We start from the raw sequence: 6554 nt of genomic DNA, 5'->3' as shown, positions 1-6554 counted from the left end.
TATGGATGTCTAAGTTGAGAATAATCAAAAGCGAGAAATCCAATGCGAGCTTTCTCCTTAGACCTTTGTACGAGCGGCATAGAGGTACCCCTTTGTGACACTTGGTTGAAACATATGCTATGCAATGATAATCCGTGTTAATCCAAGCTAATTAGGACAAGGTGCGAGCACTATTAGTATACTATGCATGAGGCTTGCAACTTATAAGATATTTTATACATAACACATATGCTTTATTACTACCGTTGACAAAATTGTTTCTTGTTTTCAAAATGAAAAGCTCTAGCACAAATATAGTAATCAATGCTTCCCTCTGCGAAGGGCCTATCTTTTACTTTATTGTTGAGTCAAGTTTGCCTATTCTTTCTATCCTAGAAGCGAACACTTGTATCAACTGTGTGCATTGATTCTTACATGTTTACTTATTGCACCTGTTATATTGCTTTGTGTTGACAATTATCCATGAGATATATATGTTGAAGTTGAAAGCAACCGCTGAAACTTATATCTTCCTTTGTGTTGCTTCAATACCTTTACTTCGAATATATTGCTTTATGAGTAACTCTTATGCAAGTCTTATTGATGCTTGTCTTGAAAGTATTATTCATGAAAAGTCTTTGCTATATGATTCATTAGTTTACTCATTATCTTGATCATTGCTTCGAATCGATGCATTCATCTCATATGCTTTACAATAGTATGATCAAGATTATGATACCATGTCACTTCAGAAATTATCTTTGTTATCGTTTACCTACTCGAGGGCGAGTAGGAACTAAGCTTGGGGATGCTTGATACGTCCCAAACGTATCTATAATTTCTTATGTTCCATGCTACTTTTATGATGATACTCACATGTTTTATACACATTATATGTCATATTTATGCATTTTCCGGCACTAACCTATTGACGAGATGCCGAAGAGCCGATTGCTGTTTTCGCTGTTTTTGGTTTCAGAAATCCTAGTAAGGAAATATTCTCGGAATTGGACGAAATCAACGCCCAGGGTCCTATTTTTGCACGAAGCTTCCAGAAGACCGGAGGACTTACGAAGTGGGGCCACGAGGTGGCCAGACACCAGGGCGGCGCGGCCAGGAGGGCCCGCGCGGCCCTGGTGTGTGGGGCCCCCGTGGCGCCTCCTGACCTCGCCCTTCCGCCTACTTAAAGCCTCCGTCGCGAAACCCCCGCACCGAGAGCCACGATACGGAAAACCTTCCGGAGACGCCGCCGCCGCCAATCCCATCTCGGGGGATTCGGGAGATCGCCTCCGGCACCCTGCCGGAGAGGGGAATCATCTCCCGGAGGTCTCTTCATCGCCATGGTCGCCTCCGGATCGATGTGTGAGTAGTCCACCCCTGGACTATGGGTCCATAGCGGTAGCTAGATGGTTGTCTTCTCCTCATTGTGCTATCATGTTAGATCTTGTGAGCTGCCTATCATGATCAAGATCATCTATTTGTAATCCTTCATGTTGTGTTTGTTGGGATCCGATGAATATTGAATACTATGTCAAGTTGATTATCAATCTATCATACATGTTATTTATGTTCTTGCATGCTCTCCGTTGCTAGTAGAGGCTCTGGCCAAGTTGATACTTGTGACTCCAAGAGGGAGTATTTATGCTCGATAGTGGGTTCATGCCTCCATTAAATTTGGGACGAGTGACGGAAAGTTCTAAGGTTGTGGATGTGCTTGTTGCCACTAGGGATAAAACATCGATGCTTTGTCTAAGGATGTTTGTGTTGATTACATTACGCACCATACTTAATGCAATTGTCCGTTGTTTACAACTTAATACTTGGAGGGGTTCGGATGATAACTCTGAAGGTGGACTTTTTAGGCATAGATGCATGCTTGGATAGCGGTCTATGTACTTTGTTGTAATGCCCCGATTAAATCTCATAGTACTCATCATGATATATGTATGTGCATTGTTATGCCTTCTTTATTTGTCAATTGCCCAACCGTAATTTGTTCACCCAACATCTCGCTATCTTATGGGAGAGACACCGCTAGTGATCTGTGGACCCCGGTCCTATTCTTTACATCCGAAATACAAACTGTTGCAATTGTTCTTTACTTGTTCTTCGCAAACAACCATCATCATCCACACTATACATCTAATCCTTTGTTTACAGACAAGCCGGTGAGATTGACAACCTCAGCCTGTTACGTTGGGGCAAAGTTACTTGTGATTGTGTTGTGCGGGTTCCACGTTGGCGCCGGAATCCCCGGTGTTGCGCCGCACTACACTCCTCCGCCATCAACCTTCAACGTGCTTCTTGACTCCTACTGGTTCGATAAACCTTGGTTTCTTACTGAGGGAAACTTGCTGCTGTACGCATCACACCTTCCACTTGGGGTTCCCAACGGACGTGTGCTTTACGCGTCATCACCAATCAAGCTAAAGGAACATTATTAGGATCAACATTAGATCTACCATTAACAAGCATAGACATAATAATATCAATCTTATCACTCAAGGAGGAGGTTTCTTCAACAGAATTTACCTTCTTACCTTGAGGAGTCCTTTCAGTGTGCCATTCGAGTAGTTGATCATCATATCATCAAGAAGCTTTGTTGCGGCACCCAAAGTGACGGACATAAAAGTACCTCCAGCAGCTGAATCCAATAGGTTCCTTGAAGAAAAATTTAATCCTGCATAAAAGGTTTGGATGATCATCCAAGTAGTTAGTCCATGGGTGGGGCAATTCTTTACCAAAGATTTCATTCTTTCCCATGCTTGGGCAACATGTTCATTATCCAATTGCTTAAAATTCATAATGCTACTTCTCAAAGATATAATTTTAGCAGGAGGATAATATCTTCCAATGAAAGCATCTTTACATTTAGTCCATGAATCAATACTATTCTTAGGCAAAGATAGCAACCAATCTTTAGCGCTTCCTCTTAAGGAGAAAGGAAACAATTTCAATTTTATAATATCCCCATCTACATCCTTATATTTTTGCATTTCACAAAGTTCAATAAAATTATTAAGATGGGCAGCAGCATCATCAGTATTAACACCAGAAAATTGCTCTCTCATAACAAGATTTAGTAAAGCAGGTTTAATTTCATAAAATTCTGCTGTAGTAGTAGGTGGAGCAATAGGAGTGCATATGAAATCATTATTATTGGTGCTAGTGAAATCACACAACTTAGTGTTCTCAGGAGTATTCATTTTAACAGTAATAAAAATAAACTAAGCAAACCGAATTAAATAAAGTAAAACAAGTAACTAATTTTTTTGTCTTTTTGATATAAATAAAGCAAACAAGACAGAAAATAAAATAAAGCAAGACAATAAACAAAGTAAAGAGATTGGGTGTGAGAGAGTCCCCTTGCAGCGTGTCTTGATCTCCCGACGCAACGGCGCGAGAAAGAGTTGCTTGTGACGCGTAAAGCACACGTCCGTTGGGAACCCCAAGAGGAAGGTGTGATGCATACAAGCAGCAAGTTTTCCCTCGGTAAGAAACCAAGGTTATCGAACCAGGTAGGAGATGAAGGCCACGTGAAGGTTGTTGGTGAAGGAGTGTAGTGCGGCGCAACACCGGGGATTCCGGCGCCAACGTGGAACCCGCACAACACAATCAAAATACTTTGCCCCAACTTAACGAGTGAGGTTGTCAATCTCACCGGCTTGCTCGTAAACAAAGGATTAAACGTATGGTGTGGAGAATGATGTTTGTTTGCAAAGAACAACAGAGAACAATGATTGCAGTAGGTTGTATTTCAGATGTAAAAGAATGGACCGGGGTCCACAGTTCACTAGTGGTGTCTCTCCAATAAGATAAATAGCATGTTGGGTGAACAAATTACAGTTGGGCAATTGACAAATAGAGAGCGCATAACAATGCACATATGTAGCGGCCCAGGAAAATCCCTTATTAGATTTTGTTCGCTCTTTTTCTTTTGTGCATCATTATGCATCATGCGTCATATCATCCACATAATTTTAACAAAATAAAATTATTTTAAATAAAACTATTTTTGTTTACCCCTCTCTTATGGTTTATATATAAAACCATCCCACCATTATTCTTATTTAAATAGAAACAGATATCTTGAAATCTTGCAAAATTGTTTGGTTCAAAATAATGTTTTCAATTTTTGCTCTCGGATCTTTCGTTCTTCTCCTTTTCCTTCACGGTCCAGTTCTTTCTTTTCCCTTTGATCTTCCCTGCTTTTTTTTTTTCAAAATTTCAGAAAAATAGCTAAGAGGCCTTAGCCTTGCTTTGAGCCGATTTGACCATTCTTTCTCCCAGAAGTAAACCTAGCCCAACAATCATTTTGGCCCATGGCCATCCATCTCAACGAGGCCACCTCCTTGTGTTTCTTCTTCGCTGTACGGCAGAGCATCCATGCTCCTGCGCGTCGCTTTCCAAGCGATGGGACGGCTCCCATGCATCGCACTTCGTCCTTAAAAGCAACACCCGGAGCCGCACCAACCCTAGCTCCATTTCTTCCTCCAATCCCGCCGCCAGCTCTCCCTCCATTTCTCTTTACTCTCCAAGGCGAACTAGCTCCACCACCGCAGCTCATAGTTGCCCCGTCGACCTGGCCAGGCTCCGGTTTTCCTCCGCCCATGCGCGCCGCTCGTCGCCAACGGTCATCCGTTTCTTCGCGTGTGCGCCGCCACGTTCTGCGACCGTCGGCATCCGCTTGGCCAAGACCTGCACCGCGCTGATGTTCTTCTCCGTCGAAGCGTCGCCGTCCTCGTCCGCAAGCGCGCGCAGCAGCCTCCGCCGTCGCCGTCTTCCGCAAGCTCTGCCTCGTGCTGCTCATCCACGTTCCCGCCGGTCCGTGCTTGAGCGCCATCGCGACGGCCACGTCGTCGTCCCCCGCGCGCACGGCCAGCGCCGCCCTTCCTCAAGCCTCCACCTTGTGCTGCTCCATCCGTCGTCAAACGTCGCGTCCTCATCGAATCACGCCGCAGCTCCGTCTCGTCTCCGGCTGCGCGCCATCATCATCTAGCGCGTGGACCACTGCCTCGCCAGCATGGGCTTCTCCGTCCCCGCACCCTGCTTCTACCTCGCGTGCGCGGGTCTCCTGCGAGCTCGCCAACATCCTCCCTCCTGCAGCGCGCCCTTGCGCTCGAGCCTGCCATCAACGTCCGTCGCTATCCGCTGCTTCGCGTCGCTTCCAAGACTTCGAGTTCTGCCTCAACCAACGCTGCAGAGCGCCTCCGACTCTGCCCTCCTCGCAGAGCTGTTCGTCGACAAGTTCTCCGGCCATCCGCCACCCGCCACGGCCGCGTAAGACTCGTGTTGGCCCTCGTCCGCTGCACCGAGGTCCGATCTTGGCCCGGCCTCTTTTCAATACATCGCTTGTTTGCTGCCTCCACGAGATCAAAGCCTGATCCTTGTTACTCTGTTACTTCAGTCTGGCTGCAGCGTTGCATGATGGCGCTCTAGCATCTACGGCCTCCGATCTTCTCGTCGTTTACCTTGCAGTTTAGTCAGGTCCAAGGCCTCGCCTTCATCAACTTCAAAATCAACCGGAGTCCAAACTAATCAGCAATACAAAGTACTACCGGAGTGGTATGCACCTGCATTAGACGCCTGAGACCACGAGTTCAAGTCCCAAGTCATGCAAGGCGTCCTTTTTAATAATCTGTTCTTTGTTTTTCTGCTGATAGCCGGGATCAGTCCGTCAGTCTCTGCAGCCCCAGCGCAGCAGCACTTTGCTCCCTGTCACCGCCTAGTCGCCCCTGCCCCCGCAGGTCAGTGGCTATGGCTAGCCTCTCTTGTGTTACAAAATTTCTGCACGTTTACTGTTTTCTGAAATACATGAATTGTGTAAATCTTATATAAATCATATCTTTTAAACCGCAAATCAAAACAGAAAGTGTTTTATATGTTTTTCAACCAGAAAAATGAGAGGAACATGAATATGCCATCCATTCATCTGTTTGCATCTTGCATCATGTCGTGACGTTATAGTTTTGCATTTCACCTCACATAACATGCGGAGTATTTCGGAACACCGACTAGGATTTCCCCGCTCCGTTTAATATTAAAGTAGCTCACTCATGCCATGTCTTGCCATGCTAATCAACATTTAATATGCGGGGTAGAAAAACAACTTGAACCTAATAATTTGTCTGTCGGGATTTCGATTCCGCTTAAATTGGATAAGTTGCATCGCCGCATCATATTTGCCATGTCATGCATATCATCTTGATCGTGCCGGTTCTTCTTCCGTAGTTGTAAGACTTGCATGCGTTGTGTGTTCCAGCATTTGTTTCTTCCCGGATAGGATCGCGAAGTGGTGCGGTGAGATACGACGAGTTCTCCGGATGTTCCTCGGCAAGCTTTAACAGGCAAGCATTTCCCTTATACTCCGCCCTCGCGTAGTCGCTCACCTATTTTATTTTTCCTTCTCCCTTATGCTATCCTTGAGTTGCGTTCTTGTCACGTGTCCCTTCCACTTGTTACCTCAAGCAGCCTATATTGCCTCCACCAACCACCTACAACTATTGTTTGGTTATCGGATCCGCCTTGCGAGTCGTAGTGCATGCTAGTGCTATGTTATATCTCGTTACCGTTAC

At 45.3% G+C, this 6554-nt stretch overlaps 1 long non-coding RNA gene across 1 annotated transcript; it reads left to right on the top strand.

Moving 5' to 3' along the window:
- The first annotated feature begins 5326 nt into the window (after nt 1-5326).
- Nucleotides 5327-6291, top strand: LOC124699515. The gene is made up of 3 exons (XR_007001413.1): nt 5327-5544; nt 5643-5726; nt 6242-6291. It is a non-coding gene; the product is annotated as an uncharacterized LOC124699515 (long non-coding RNA).
- The last annotated feature ends 263 nt before the right edge of the window (nt 6292-6554 follow it).

This window comes from Lolium rigidum, chromosome 3 (genome assembly GCF_022539505.1).
Source record: "Lolium rigidum isolate FL_2022 chromosome 3, APGP_CSIRO_Lrig_0.1, whole genome shotgun sequence".
NCBI lineage: Eukaryota > Viridiplantae > Streptophyta > Magnoliopsida > Poales > Poaceae > Lolium > Lolium rigidum.
Note: the sequence above shows the minus strand (reverse complement) of the source record. Positions and strands in the feature narration are given on the sequence as shown.